We start from the raw sequence: 17,395 nt of genomic DNA on the forward strand, positions 1-17,395 counted from the left end.
AAATCGCTGAGCACTTATCAAAGCGGCAAACCCCGATAAGGTGTTTATAAGAAGTTAAATTTAGCCTTTAATAGTCTTATGGATGTTTCAGTTGTGTTGGTTTGAGCTATGAACGATCAAAATAATGGGCCGGCAGTTACACGTACAACTCCCTAAAGATATCAAACCGCTCCTCGGGCACCAAAAAAAAGTACATTTCTAACAGCACTGGCTCCTTCTAACAGACCATAAATGGGTAAATAACAACAACTAAATATCCAGACCTCTAAATAGCCTGCTTACCGAGGCTGATCTTGAGAACAAAAGAATCCCAGCAGGTTAATTTGGTCGGCAAGGCCAAGGGAAGGATTGCCGGGAAATATTTGAAAGCGAATTAAATTCACCACAGACTAATGCTTGACTTAATTTGACTTGATTTTGGGCTGTTCTTCAACACCCTTGGCAAGGAGAACTGCTTTATTCAGATTTTCTTTGGTTTTGCAGGATTGATTTAAGGCAAGGAGACATACCTTCAGTAGTTCATGTCAGGCCTTCGTCATCTATTCGTAACCTTGGTGTCTTAATCTTTTGGCTCTCGTATTTCTTCCCTTGTTAAAAAAAATCTTTTTTTCCATCTTTGTAATATTGCACGTCTTCGATCTTCTCTCACTTTATCTGATGCTGAAACCTTCATTCATGCATTAATCACATCACGTCTGGATTATTGCAATGCTCTATTTCTTGGTCTGCCCTAAAAACGTATTGCAAGATTACATTATGTTCAAAACTCATCAGCAAGAGTTCTCACCTCCACTCCTCTGCTTCATGACCTTCACTGGCTACCCGTGGCATCACGCATTCACTTTAAGGTATTACGTCTAACGTTTAAGGCATTCAATGGTCTTGCACCTCCATATCTCCACATCATATTGTCCATCCCTCGTTTCCAGTTGTCTATTGTAGGTGGAACGCCATTTAGTGTTAATGCTCCTAAATTATGGAATTCACTTCCCCTGACACGACTCAGCTAAAAACATCTATTTAACATGTATTTTGGATAATGTGACTATATGTGTCCTTATGTGATTGTAATGTGTGTGTGAATGTATTGTAATGTGACCTTGAGCTATGGAAAGGCGATATGTAAATACAACTTCTAATTCTTCCTTATAAAAAGAAAGAAAGCAGGATATACTAATGAATGAAACAGGAGACCACACTGAGATTGAGTTTCTTCAGATCACTGGTGGCGTTTTATTGGCCGCTCTTACGTGATTTCTTTCTTTCTTTTGGTCACTCCTCCTTTTGAAATTTGAAAAACTTTTGAACCCTCACCCTAATCTGATCGTCTGTCAGTATTTTGGCCAAATCTTGGTACTTAAAAATGCTAAATAATGGAGAAAATCAAAATATAATTCAGCTGATTCCTCTGTTGAATGGCACTTAAAATTAGTAAAATCACATGCAATTTAATATAATGGCTTTTTTTTTCCGTAAGTTTTGGGTTCAGTTAAGTTTTCTCCCATAAAAGCTTATGGTATTTGCTAACATCTTGGCATTGTTAGTAACCCAGCGACCACCTTGATATCAATTTGACGTCAAAAGTTAGTCAAAACTTGATCGAGAGCTTGCATAAAGGTCAGTTTGAAAGGTAATGTCTTCCAGTGGTAATTAGAAAAGATTGAAAAGAGAAAGTTAATACCCACACTGGAATTGGTTTATGTACAGTATATGCAGGTCAATATGTCTGACATTTAGTTTACATCAAATCAATATCATGGTTTTGACGTCAAATTGATGGACATCACATTGACATCAATGCTGGCACCTTGATATCAATTTGCCGTCAAAAGTTTAAGACTTGATCAAGATGCTGCATAATAATGAACAATTACAATCTTTATGTCTTGTCTAAACCTGTAGGATTCTTATCAACTGATTGTGACAGAAGCTTTCAAGCTTTTAAAAAAAAGTATCATAAGAGTAATCCATATTGTAATCCACATAAAAGTAACCCATATCTACATTTCAAGTCTTCCACAGTCATATTACAGACCAAAAAAAGTTGTACTCAGCGTAAATCTGCCCTCTTTTACTGTGCCTTGCTCTAAAGAGGAAGCGTTTTAGCAAATATCTGAGTCCCAGTATCAGCAGTCATAGGGGCAGCTGGTCAGGGTTTTCTGGCTACACCTGTTGAAGTCCTGAGCGGGTCACTGCAGGGTGAGCTGATGCCGACTCAGAGAGGGAACAGGTGCTGTCTGTGGATGAAGAGCGGCGGGGATGCAGATCAAAGCCCAGCGTCTGATGGTGAACCCCACGACTGACTGTGAAGACGATCCGCTCTTATTTTCAATGGAAACTCGTGGACATATGAGCGCTCTGTCCAAACAGAACTGTGCTTTGCTTTCGACAGAAATGAAGATTGTTTTACATTTCTAATCTGTTAATACCATTACATAACTGTGGCAGATGATGCAAAACATTGACTAGACGGAAAGTGGCTTTAGATATCAATAATTGTTTATTTACAAAGATTTCTGATTATTTTAATATTGGTCTATCACTGGCCTTCAGTGATCCATTCTGCCATCATGTTTGGTCGATCTATCAGACTAAGGGTACATTTACATGACAACGATGTACTAAAAAAGTAAACGTTTTCCTTTGTGTTTTTTCATGTATAGACAAAAGCATTGTCTAAACGATCCCCGTTCACATTAGCCTGGTTAAAACCAGACCATTCTCAGTAGTAACTGAGTTATGGTCTGGCAAAGCTTCATTAATAACTCATTTCCAAAGGGGCGTCACCAACGGACGTCGCTCAAATGCCTCTGGGTGCAATTGGATAGACCTAAAACCAATCAGAGCGATCGTCATCGTGTAAAGCCATATGCTGCGTCCTAAGTTACACTACACCATAAAAGTATGTACTCTTTTTGTGAAGAAAATGTATTTACTTTTGAATGTGTAGCAAAAAAAGTAGGCAAGCTTTGGGACATACTACTTCGTCATCTTTATCGGACGGATCTGTCGCGTGCATCCCGTCATGTAAACTGCCCTGTCAATCATCTTGTCACAGTTAAAATCCTCTATTAAATCTAATTTAATTTCCTACCGTTTCGGAGAGAAATGTAGTTGCACGTTCATCTACCAGTGGGTCTTTCATGGAGACTGTCCTCATGTGTTTGCAATTTGAATATAATAATGCATTTAAAAGTTGAACGGACGTCGCTCAAAGGCCTCTGGACGGATAGACCTAAAACCAATCAGAGCGATCGTCATTGTGTAAAGCCCGCCCCAACGTTTCTGATTGGTGCCGCGATTGCGACGGATTAGAAATGGGCTTGAATGAGCTCTTTGCCAGACTACTTGCAGAGCAAGTCTAAATTTGCTGGAAGTTGTCTGGGTTTTCCCAGGCTACGTTCACATAGACCTGATGTGAAAACAACTAAATCGATGTATTATTCATGCCAGGCCAGTAGGTGGCGATGTCACTTTGTAAAGAAACACTATGTAACTATTATAGACTGAACACGTAATACACATGACGTCTTTGTTTACACAAAGTCACGTTTTTGTAGTTTGCACAGAGACTATAATGTTATAGTTTTCAAAAACTTACATTTTGATTCTGTTCACATTATTTATTTTAATTTAATAGTTAATTATTCTATAAAAAAGTATAATTAATAATAATATTATTGTTTAATATATATTTAATTAATTGGTATTTATAAATAAAATAGTTATTTCATTTAATTAAAATTAAGAAATGTTATTTTCATTTTGAAAAAATAATTGAAAATCTATTGATGAACAATCAATTTAAAATGTTATTTGAAGAATGGTCATGGTGCTCTTTTCCATATTTTTTTTATTTATTATAATTTTTTAAATGAACAAATTAAGGGAATGACAAACCTTGCTTACATGACATTGATTTAATGAATAACTCGAATTTCAAAATTAAAGTGAAAACATCCTGACATTTGTTGCTATTGATTTGATTTAATACCGGTTGCTTTCTAAAAAGATTTATTTTTCTCTTAACACTGGCAAACGTGCTGGTGATTGAAAGTAGCCCAACGCCATAAATATCAGTATTTTCATAATGCGTCTTTGGGGAGCTTTATGCAAAATGCATTTTAAAATATTGATTTCCAAAAAAAGAGTATTTCTTCCAGCTGTTCTGGACACCTGCTATACATTGATTGATATTTAGTTTTGTTCTGTTCACATTTGTGACCTGTGATCCGCACTGGATTGAATTGTTCCATAATGTCTTGGACTCGTGCTCTACTAATGAACTCTTATTTTGGCTAGCTAACGTGTAAACTTTGATAGTGGGGGAAATGACCATGCAGCTGTATGGGAAATGAGACCATAGTCGTGATCTCAACCTCATTACTTCCACAGTAATAACCTCATGTTTTCCATTAATCATTTGGAATCACTTAGAAAGTATGTAGAAAAGCTATTTGTCGGCACCTCAGTTTCCTCAAAATATTTAACACGTTCCCAGACCGACAGATTATTTTCTTCATTATTTAATCTGCTGTGTATAAAAGAGCTTTTCATTCATGATGTCAATTTGTAGATAAAACTATAATCGCACATCATAACAAGTGTACTTTAAAGCATTAGTACTTCTTTTTCACCAGGGTATCGATAAGATTTAATCTATTTGTTCTGCTTTCCATATGGCATTGGTGCTTTATGCATAGCAAAAGCCCAATGAGTGATTCTTTGTAAAGGATTTAAACTATTAATGAGCTTTTGATGAGCGTCCAGAGACGATTCATCTAAAAGGGGAGTGTATGGCGTGGCTGATGGATTGATGAATGTCTGACCCTTGTGTAAACAGCCTAAGGAGCACATATGCGTGGACTGGGCCCCCCGGGGCCTCCCCGCACACATTACACATGGGATATCTGTGAGCCTGTGCTGACGGCAGTGAGGGAGGATGATAGATGAAGATGTATGAGTGCAGATAGACCATCAGATTATCGGTAAGTCTATCTGATGCAATGCTGTAATCAATCCCATTTCCCATTGGCTCCTGACTTACGAGCCACGTCTAGCAGTCCACGCCAGTCAAGCAGCCCGAGCGCATGAAACGGAGCCCAGCGCTCAACATGCTTTCATTTCAAACCTGATTTCCTTTTCCCTCCGCTTTTGAGCTGAAGTTAACTTACCACAGGCGTGGAATTCAAAGCCAGCCGATTTAAAGAAGACTTATTGGACATCTTTTGATAATTATGTTGTTTTGCCAATTTTTTCTTTGCGCCTTCACGCGCATGTGATGTGCTTGAGCCGCATATCAGGCGCTCTCTCTCAACTCTTGCCAGCGCGTCTTGTTGAGATGAGCTAATTGCTAAAGGGACAGTTATGGGGAGCAGAGCGTAATGGCCGCCGGTCAATGTGGGAGACACATGTTGAGTACGAGTGGAGCCAAGGCTCAAGGGAAGCCAAGCCACCTTCGTGAAAACTTCCAGCGGGACTCCAAACTCGTGAAAACATCTATACGCTGGGGTAAACACCCAGATAAACGGGATAATAATTGAAGCCTTTGAATCTGAACGCTTTTCGCTTTAACGTTAGCCAAAGGCCAAAGACTTAAACAATGACAACATCTGCAGGCTTTGAGAAATGGTTTCATCATGTACAGTTGATTTCACAATAAATCATCATGTTGCCGGACCTCCTAAATTGGTGGGCCGGTTTATGATTGATGTGTGTTAGCGATCGCAATTATGATGTGTGTTTCAATTAGTCATCTGTGCAACTGAAAGGTTCTCTAGTAGGATTGATATGCCTTCCCTTTTACTGTAGCATTGATGGTCACTAGTGCAAAACACTACTTAGACGGTTAGTTCACCCAAAAATGAAATTTACTCTCCCTCAAGCCGTCCTAGGTGTATATGACTTTCTTCTTTTAGCCAAACACAATCAGAGTTATATTAAGTAATATCCTGGCTCTTCCAAGCTTTATAATGGGAGTGAATGGAACATGAGATTTTGAAGCCATCCATCATAAAAGTGTTTCATACGACTCCATACGATAAATGTTTTTCAGAATCATATGAAACCAACATGAACACAAAGAGTACATTTATAGTAACTTATTTTAAGCAGAGTAACTGGGTTTGAAAACTAAACAAAATGTCAAAACCTACCTAGCGACTTGTTGCAATCACTTTTTTAGCAAACAGCGCATGTTGTGAATTTACAGAGGCCATTTTAGTTTAGAAATAGCATAGGGAAATAGGAGATGATGAATGAATTGACGGCTTCATGCAGTGTTGGAGCATTACCAATTACTAGGCAGTTTCAGGACACTTGGCAGGGTGTATTCGCCCTGTCAAGCATGTTGCTGAACTGACACAAAGCGAGCTCTCTTTACATGCTGTACGTGGCATCCAACATCTGGCTGTTCTGACAGATAAAGAGGAATAAGGTGTTAGTGCAAGATCAGCAGTAATGGAAGTACAGTAAATACTTTACCTGAGGCCCTCTACAGCTTACCTTCCTCTTTTTCTCAAAAAAACAAAAACAAACACAGACTTGGATCTGGTTAAAGCACAGATGTGTTGAATGTTTTCTATGGAAGCTTGTTTCTGACAGAATAAAAAATAAATAAAAATAAAGGTAATTGAGACTTTTTTCTTACAATTCTAAATTTACATCTCGCAATTTGGACTTTTTTTTTTTTTTTGGAATTCTGAGTCTACATATTACAAAATTGTTCTGTCATTTTTTGGGGGGAATTTTTAGGTAACTATCAGTTCTTTTTTTTTTTTTTTTTTTTTTTTGGGAATTACGAGTTCACATCTTCCAGTTCTGTTTTTACATCTCACCATTCTGGCTTTTTTCCCCTCTGAGTTCTGAGTGAGTTATAACTTTCAATTCTGACTTTTTTTTCCCTCTGAATTCTGAGTTTACATTTTGCAGTTCTCACTTTTTTTTCCCATCTGAATTCTGAATTTACATATTGCAATTCTGATTTGCATCCCGCAATTCTTTTTTTTTTTTTTCTCCGGAATTCCAAGTTTGCATCTTCCATCTTCCTTTTTTTCCCTCAGAATTCAACCCTTTTCCCCTGGAATTCTGAGTTTACATTTTGGAGTTCTCACTTTTTCCCACCTCTGAATTCTGAATTCTTCTTTTTTCTCTCTCCAGAATTACGAGTTTACATCTTCCATCTTCCTTTTTTTCAGAATAGTTTTTTTTTTTTTTTTTAGAATTCTGAGTTTACATCTCACATTTCTGTTGTTTCTTCAAGTCTGAAAAAAAAAACCTCAAAAGGTTATTTTGACTTCTCACAAATGTATTTTTTTCTCTGACAATAATGAGTTTTTATCTCACAATTCTGAATTCTGACTTTTTTCCCCCAGATTTTTGTGAAAACGGTCTGAATTGTGAGATATAGACTCAGAAGTGTCTCTTTTTTATTGTTTATTATGTAGCAAAAATAGGCTTCCACAGTTTCCTCTAATAAATTGGTTGATTATAGAAGTAAAGAAAAATAAAAGCCATTTCCTTTATTCTACAGCAGATGTTTGAGAGTTGTTGGAGTGCATGCACTGTTTACAGAGAGCGTTGTTTATTACTGAAAACTTTGAAGATCTACACAGAATATGTGTAGCAATTTTATTGCATGATGAAAAAAAGAAGAAGCTTTGGACACCAATAGCGTAAAATAAAATTAGCCCAACTTTTTCAACTAATTAGTTACACATGGGAGGCTGCTTGAAAAAGTAGGTTGTGGGAGAGTTACTTGAAAAGGTGATGACATTTCCAACATCTTGCAGCATTTTGTGGTGTGGGAAACTTACTGCAAACAATTCTGTCCAGGACATGAATGTTGCGGCAAACTCTTCCAGCAGAAATTCCATGCAATTGCAAAAGAATAAAGGCAGGATGGGCTCTAGGCTAATAAGCGTTTCGTGATTGATTGCTCAGATCCTAATATTTAGAGGGGGTAGAGGCTTACGATAATTAGGTTCAAATTCGTGTGACGACGGTCCAGCCCTTTCTGGTGTCTCTCTGAAATTCAGTTCAGATTTATTTAGATAGTTCTTCTTTTAATGATGTAAATGTTTTATTAAGCAGCTTTACAGCGCCTGCACTTCCAAAAATGTGCACAAAGCGAGGATTTTGTAAGGAATCAAGACTCAAAAGTGGGTCCTATTTTATTTTTTTTGGACTCGTAGAGTAAATGAGTGATAATGTCCTAATATTTCTTTAAAATAACAACAACAAACTATTATTGACATTTGTGGCATCAGAGTTCATTGTGGCATTAACATTCATATTTCAAAAATTGGTTTCCTTTCAGTTCATGAAATTGAATTGAAAGAACTGCAGTTCAACACAGTCACACAACAGACATTTTATTAGTCCAATGCAAATTTAGTGACATAAATGACATAAGTCTGACTAATTATGCATATATATGTGTATGTGTATGTCTGTATGTATATATATATATATACACACACACACACACACACACACACACACACACACACACACACACACACACACACACACACACACACACACACACATATATATTTCACAAAAATAAGTTAAAAAAATAACATCATCAAACACCACAAAATGTCCTCCACATCTGTAATAACTAATATTGCCATATGTAGTAAATTACAGCATTCTAGAAAATTAAGAGCTCTTTTAATATATATATATATTCACAGGTTGAGATAGACATTCTAATAAGTCTAAAAGTCTACATTCTCCACCATATTTTGCACATTTGTAGCTAACATAAAAAAAAAAATATATATATATATATATATATATATACACAGTATATATATATTCACAATGAATTTCTACCTCTGTAATAAGGTGTATTTCAGAGTGAAACAGAATGTTCACCAAGAAAAAAAATTAAGGGCGGAACTTGATTGTGTCCATCAGCAATTGACTGGCTGTGAAAATCCTCAAAATCAATCAAAATGTAAATTCTGATAACGTTCCAGTTCACGAATCAGACACAAATTTTACCTTTCGTGTTCCACTGAAGAAAGAAAATCATCTTGGTTTGGAAAGACAATTGAGAGAGTGAGTAATGACAGAATTGTCCTTTAAAACAGATATAGAGGCCAGTTTAACTTGTCAATGACTCTGGAATAGCTTCCGAATTGTGTCTGCAAAGCCGTTCCCTTGAGTGAGGCCGTTAACCTCAGCTTGCTCCAGGCAGACTGTCCATGTAACAAACGTACTGAAAATCCCCTCGGATAAAAAAAAAAAAAGCATCTGCTAACTAAAAAATAACCAACAAAAGTTGTTGACACTCAAAGGTCAACTTATTTTAACTGTGTCTGGCTCTCCAGTGCCTGAATCGAGCTCAGGGCTCCAGTCAAATTTTCTGAGATATATTTCACCAGCACATTGAATTCTGCTCTACAACATGCAGAACTTCAGTTTTAAAGTGGCCACTAGGGGATCAACGTCTGGAAACAAACAGACAGTGGCCTTGCCAGAAATCTCCAAAACTGAGTGCAGCACTGTATTAATTTCATTAATCAGCAACACATGTGAACGTGGAGCAAGAGCGAGTGATAGAGAGAGAGAGAAGAAGAAATGTGAGGTAGAAAGAAAGTACAGAGTGAGAGAGAGGGGGAGCTGGAGTACTGTGAGATATGATGAACACAATGACACCGAGTCTTAGTGGAATAGTTCACCCAAAAATGGAAATTAAGTCATTATTATTGCATTATTTACTCACCCTTCTCTCATAGCAACACTTTCTGCTGTTCACAAAGGGGTTTTCATGATCTTCTACAGTTTACATCCCCTTTACCGCAAAAATATAAGGTCACATACAGTGAGTTTACAGTGAAATTGGTATCTTCAATAAAATTCCTCATGGTTTTAGAAAATCAAAGTTATTTATTACCATCTTATTCCATGATATGAAAATGAATCACTAACTTTGGTGGGCAAAGCAAGCAAATCATGTACTTAAATTATAGTACAGATACCTTGATGAAATTTTACTACAGTAAAAGTAAGTACTCTTTTTATAAATTTTACTTAAACTTACAAAAGTGTTTTATTTTTATGTACTTCAGTATCAAATGTAAAAGTACTGATAGAAGGACTAGTTTATGTGATTAGGAATTGTAATTTGATATGCTCCATACTGTGCAAAATATATATTTAAAAACAGACTTCTAAAGTTCTAGAAACACAATCAGGATAAAGATCTGACCTCATTTTGAATTATAAATAAGCTAGATGTCAAATTTCAAGCATTTTGTGTAATGAGCGTAAATAGTTGCATAAGATTTAGTTCCCTATCAGTTGGTCACGTTCGACGTCATGTCGGAACGTAACGACGAATTGGGATCTCGCCTGAGAGCCCAATCACCTTAGAGTGTAAACTAAACGAGCCAATGGACATTGGCGTGTGATATTTGCATCAGCCTACAGCGTGGGTATAAATACAGAAGCAGATGCAATGGACATTTAGCTTTTCGCTTCAGAGCAGAACGGTTCTTCTGTTCTTGTTCTGTCCAGTCACCAAGAGTGTTCTACGAGTGTCTGTGAGTGTCCCGCTAGACAGGCTGCATCCGCCCTGTACGCTATAGCTCTCCTGCAGGTTTATCAGGCCAAGGCACTTAAGGAGTTGCACGAGGGTAAGTGCTAACCCAGGGCATATGCAGGAGCTGTGCACAGCGACGGACCTCGCCCTACGTGCGACGAAAGTCACTGCACGCTCCCTAGGCCAGACGATATTCACACTAGTGGTCCAGGAACACCATCTCTGGCTGAACCTGGCAGATATGCGGGAGGCCGACAAGTATCGGTTCCTTGACTTCTCCCAGGCCGGCCTCTTTGACAACGCAGTTGATAACTTTGCCCAGCAGTTCTCTCAGCAGCACAGAAGCAGACAGAGGTGATCAAACACATACTGCTGCTTCCACCCTGCCGCCAGGGGAAGCCTCCTCAAACACCCTCTGCCCAACAGTGGAACTAGGTAAGTGATGCACTGCACACTCAGACCCCACTTCGGGGCGCTATCCCTGCGTTACACCTCACTGCGGGTACATCTGTGGTTCCTCCGATCCCGCTTGTACGGTCTCTGGGGTCCTGGCTAGCGCTCCCTAGCCTCAGACTCAGCTATGTGATTCAGTTCGCCCAGTCTCCCCCAAAGTTTAGGGGCATTCAGTTCACCTTTGTGCGAGACGAGGGTGCTCCTGTCCTGCGGGTGGAGATCGTAGTCCCACTGGCGAAGGATGCATAGAGCCGGTCCCTCAAGCTGATATGAAGACTTCATTGTATCCTTGGCGCACCTTGGCGCTTCGGGTCAACTGGGAAAAGAGCAAACTCTCACCTGTGCAGAGGATCTCTTTTCTTGGTATGGAGCTGGACTCAGTGAACCCTACAGCACGCCTCACAGAGGAACGTGCTCAGTTGGTGTTGAACTGTGTGAATTCGTTCAAAGGCCGGACACTGAAACTTTTTTAGGGGCTCCTGGGGCATATGGCATCCGCAGCCGCAGAAACGCCACTCATCTTGCTTCATATGAGGCCACTTCAGCACTGGCTTCATGGATGAGTCCCGAGATGTGCATGGCAACATGGCAAGCACCAGGTGACACTAACCCCGGCCTGTCACCAAACCTTCAGCCCATGGTCGGAGTCAGAAGCATCTGAGGTTGCTTCGTGCCATTCACATTCGGGGCCAGCTCAATCGTGCAGGCGACGAGCTCTCATGACAGCCTGCACTTCTGGGAGAGTGAAGACTCCATCCTGAGGCGGTCCAGCTGATTTAGAGGTGCTTCGGGACCGCACAGGTAGACCTCTTTGCCGTTCAGACACGTCTCATGACCAGTTGTTTTACTCCCTGACCGATGGGACCCTTGGCACGGATGCGCTGGCACACAGCTGGCCCCGGGACCTATGCAAGTATGCGTTTCCCCCAGTGAGCCTACTCGCACAGACACTGTGCAAAGTCAGAGAGGACGAGGAGCAGGTCCTGCTAGTTACCCCGTATTGGCCCAACCGAACCTGGTTTCCAGAACTCAGCCCCTCCCTGGAGCATTCCTCTGAGGAAGGACTTGCATTCTCAGAGATTCTCGCAATTCTGATTTTACTTCTGTAAATTCTGATGAGTTTAAATTTTGCAATTCTGACTTTTTACCTCAGATTTCAGAATTCTGATTTCAGAATTGCAACATCATAAACTGGGACTTGGAGGGTGTCATGTTTTCTTTATTTCGAAATAACAAAATATATGTTTTTGTTTTCATTGTTTTTTAATGAAATGTAGTCAGGTATGAAGGTAAAATCTTAGTAAAGTAAAAGCATAAACAAAATTCTAATAAAGTACAGCTAATTAAAAATGTAGGATACTTAAATAGAGTACAGTAAAATATTTTGCCCCTGATGAACACACTGTTTCCACCACATAGAATAGAGATAGATATTTGTTTACAGTTTAACAGGGGTTATCTCTTTTCACAGGACAGATCATTCCTGCACATTTAGAAGACTTCTAGATGGAGAAATCTTGAATAACAGAAAGCAGCTGAATGTCATGATTTGTCAGCAAGAGAATGTTCGTCCTCCTAATTCAAAATGTCACTTATAATATTGTCCAGTAGGCTTTGGGTGTATAATTATTTGTAACATATTCCCTGCAGTCAAAGTAGCCTAATATTTCAGCTGTTTAAAAGTATTTGCAGATTCTTTCTTCAGACATGTTTGGCTCAGGATCTTTGGGAAAATTCAAAACATGACCTTGGAAAGTGCTCCATAATTTAGCTCATAGCTTGTTAGAGTAGTTTAATACATCGCTGTAGGTCCTTCATTGGAAATGAATGGTTTTTGATATGGGGTTTAGGATTATTGACTGTTCAGTACTGCTCATCCAGTAAAACTTGTCTATGATTTTGTAATAGTGTTCTTGGAACGCCAGCCATGCCTGTTCCACATAGTCTCAACAGAAGGAACTTGTTTCCATCATATTTGCTGAGGTCAAAGCTTTCTAAAACTATTTCAAGGCTATTTGAATTTGTATGGACTCACATTCCCAACAATTTCCCCTTGGCAGTGCTTTCCTTCCTTGACCAGTTCTTTAAGAGAAGGAGGTGACCTGACCCGAAAATTGGTTACGGAGGAAAATGAACTTTTGTAGGAGACCCCAAAAAAAAATAAAAAAAAAAATAAAAATTCAATAATAAATAACAATATAGCTTGAATTATAGTGAGTTTTTTGTTGGGGTTTTGCAATTTTTTTTTTTTTTTTTTTTTTTTTTTTTTTTTTGCTGTAAGAACAAGCAAGCAACAAAATAAAGAGAAAATTATACTTAGACGAAGTTGATAAAATAATGCCTATGGGGTAATAAAAAATAAAACAAATTCAAAATATATTCTCTAAAAATAAGCCTCTTACACCTCATTATTATGAATCATTATTTATTTATTTATATAAAAATTTGATATTTAATGGAAAGCAAGGCAAAATATTCATTAAGATTTTATTGGAAAATGAAAATAGTGAATACCTTTTTTTTCAATAATTTTTTTTTCCAAGCTAATATTGGGGCGCAATGATTTTTTAATTCAGTTTTGAATTACAAAACTGAATGCTTGAAAAAATATTGCTTGAGCTTTACTTGTGGGACTATTTACAGATTTATTTCCAATGAAAATATCTTGAAATCATTTATTTATTTGAATTCTAGCAAAATGCTGATTGAAGCCTAAAACAAATGGGGAAATTTAGTCTAATTATCTTTCACTTTAATACAATTTATTTATTATTAATTTAAGTATTTTACTTTTAGATTAGATTTGTTTTCCCAATGGATTGCAAATCAAATCTAATGATTTTCTTCAGTCCAACACTTTTTAAGCCAGTATTGGGGAGCAATGGTTCAAAAGTGAATGCTTGGGAAAATAATTCCCCGAGCTTTTCTCACGGGAGATTTAGGTGTTGAAAAATCATCAGGAAGATAATTGAGTGGTAAGCATAGCTGAATCATTAGCAGAGGGCTCTTGGGTCTTAAATTAAGACCGGTTTTGACACTTCAGATTGACTTGTGCTCAAGTGTAAGATGAGTTCCAGTCTAGGGCTCAGGCAGCTTGCAGGGATGTCACTGGTGTTATTGAAACACTGCTCTCCGGCAAAGTGAAAGAATCCCGGGACACGGGCGGCAGCACAACGTCTCCATTTAGAACGCTGAAAAACAGCTGCATCCAAATGTTCCCTCACAGTAACCCAGAAGGGTCCCGAGCCATAGCCTCCAAAGCCTTCAGAGGGCCCCTCCGACCCCCCTCGTCCACCGCTCTAGACTAGAAATGGATTCCAGCTCCGGTAATGCTGAGCAGGAACAAATGGGCTGTAGACCACCCCTACAACCCCAGAGCTCCAGCGCTTACACAAATAAACCGGCAAAGATTTAATGACGTTGGGCTTTGGGATCTTTTTTTTTTTTGTCCCTGCTTGTTCATTGAAAGATCAAACAGTCCTCAAGCACCGAACGATTCTGGGAGAACAGTGATATATTCATCTCGCAGCTTCCCAGCAGCTGTATATTGTCTTTTCCGCATTTAACTATGAAGGGGCGAAACGCACATGAATTAACTTGAAGACAAATGGCGGATTTTTACTTTCTAGTTTATGTCGACAAATCATGCTAATGCTAAAGTTGTGTAACCCCCTTCGTGAGGCCGTGGAAAGTTTATTTCAGCACATCGCTAGTGCGGATACGCTGTGGACGTCAACAAGACACTCGGGTTTGTTTACACATTTAAGTCATCGCGTTAGCCGCGCAACATGTAAAGTTTGCATTGCTAAATCGTAGCTATCCGTCAACGCTAGTTTGAGATGTTTTCAAGGCTGCACTGAAAAGTATTTCCTCTCTACGAGTTTCAAACATATTTTCACCACAAAGAGACCAGGGATCATGTTCTGGATAACATATTCTCTGGACTATGTCAAATTCCTTCCTTCCTTCCTTTGATTCCTGTTATTCACCCAAACTCGCTATGCTAGTTTTTTTTTTTTTTTTTTTTTTAGAAAATTTGCACTGTCCAAACCAAAATATGATTTTAAATTGTATTACACATTGACAACAAACATTAAAAATGTGACCAATAAGGTTGGCTAGAAAATTTCCCTGTCATTTCTGACATTAAAGACATATTATATTCAACTGTGAGAACAGTTAGGATTTCTCAGATGACAGCGATTGAAGTCAAAGCGCATTTGGCAAGATAATGTGTTTTTCAAACATATTAAAGATCACTTAGGCTATTTCCTCTAAAGATCCCTCTGGGTTGGCGATTTATATTAGATTCAGGCATAGGCTACTTTAGATTTTTGGATAATTTGCACCAAACGGCATGTTTGTCAATGAAAGCTTTAGCGCAAGTTCTGCTAGGAAGACTCAATTGTTACATCACTTATTACCTTCTCATCCATCCAATCGTGTTCTAATACTCGTAGTATAAAGCTACGGACGGGGCCTACGCCAAAGAACTTTATAAATACTTGCTGGGCTGTTAATAAATGTATGCTTTGTTGAGCTATTTTGCCTCCCGAGTCTTTCTTGTAGAACTTGCAATTATAGGCTAAATTTAGTTTGGGAAGACAAATGAGAAATTTAAACAGATGCTAAGAAATAATTAATTTTCCGTGGCTACATGAGAGTCGGACAACCATGGCTTAAAGATGTTCATGGCTCTGTTCCAAAGCCTAGTGAGCTGTCTTACTCTCTGTACATACATTCAAAGAAAGCTATATTCTGCAACTCTCGTGGATAAGTAACCTCATGAGTGACTGATTATACAAGGGCAACAATTCATTCAAATGCCAATTTTCATGGGATATGTTACACACTATTGATTTCAATAGTTTGATGTTAGCATGTTGCTAAGCTAAATCAATACTTAAGTATACAAATGCAGATACCAAATATTGGGTAAATGGTGCATTTTTAATGATACTGTACTTTATCTCAGTTGATATATTTTTTTTTTTGCAAAATCCACATAAATCACAACATCAATAAAAAAAAAAATCATCAATAATAATACTAAAAATAAATAATGATTGTTTTTGTTTCCCAGTAAAATGTCTAACTATCCTTAAAACAAGATAACGTTTCTTTTAAAGTTAATTTTTATTGTCCTACTGGCAAATATTTTTGTTTTTAAGTCTATGAAAAGGATCTATTTATTAAATATTGATGTTATTGTACACAATTCATCCGTGCATATTACCTTGCAATGTTTTTTTTAAAACAAAATGTCAATATAAATCAAAATAAGTAAAACATTAACTATTTTACTTATTTTTTTTGTGTGTTTAGTGTGGCAAAAGCAGCATAAATCATAACAGACTGCAAAAAGGATTTATTGAATATTATCATTATCATCATTAATAATAATAATAATATATTTTTGTCATGTTTTCAAGTAAAAATGTAATTATCCTTAAAGCAAGATAAACTTGCAACTTTATTTTTACATAACTACATCTTCTGGTCAAACGTCATTTAGTCCGCATTAACATTTTTTACAGTCGACTGCAAGCTCGCATTCATATCTGATCTAATCATAAACCAGTGAAATTATCCAAGTTCCCTCCCTAATGTTTCTCTTTTTGATAATCCATTTCACTCTGATATACACCATATTAAAGAAAATGTCTGTTGCTACTTCCATTAAATTGCGACTTTAAGCATAAATGTATCCAAACTTAGAGGGTTATGCTTTCAACAAAATCTTGTGTTTGTGTGTCTTTGGAGAGTCACTGTAAACCACATATGCCAGTTTGTGTGTGTGTGAGAGAGATATGGTCCTCTGACCATGTAGAATAATACCAGCAATGTTCCAAGTTCTGCTTTGCACGTTACAATCTCCAGGGGTGAAGATCTGGCTGGTGGGCTCTGGCCCACAAAAACAAGTGTGGGAGAAAATGCTAATGTAATCAAATATATTAAATACATGTGCATGCATTTAGAACAAGAGAAGAAAATGGCTTTGTTCTGATCCCGAGCACACCACCTCTTTATTCTTGTTTTTTCTTCCCCATTCTCACATATGTTTGATGTGTAATGTTTGTTATAAGAGCCAAAAGACTTAACAATCAACCTCGGGGGATTTTAAAGAATACAACCATGAGATCGATTCAAAATAGGTAAGGAATATTTCAATAAAAAATGAAGATCCTGTCATTTAAACACCTTCATAACATTCCAAACCAGCACGACTCCTGTGGAAAATAAAAGGTAAAGTTTTTGAAGAAAGTATCTGTCACTCTCTTTAATGCAATTACAATAAATGGACAAGAGCTTTATTTGTGTGAATAAAATGGATATATATATATATATATATATATATATTTGTTTTGCCAGATGAGAAGTTTATCT

The sequence above is a fragment of the Scardinius erythrophthalmus genome (assembly GCF_964197995.2).
Source record: "Scardinius erythrophthalmus genome assembly, chromosome: 14".
In the NCBI taxonomy this organism is placed as follows: Eukaryota; Metazoa; Chordata; class Actinopteri; order Cypriniformes; family Leuciscidae; genus Scardinius; species Scardinius erythrophthalmus.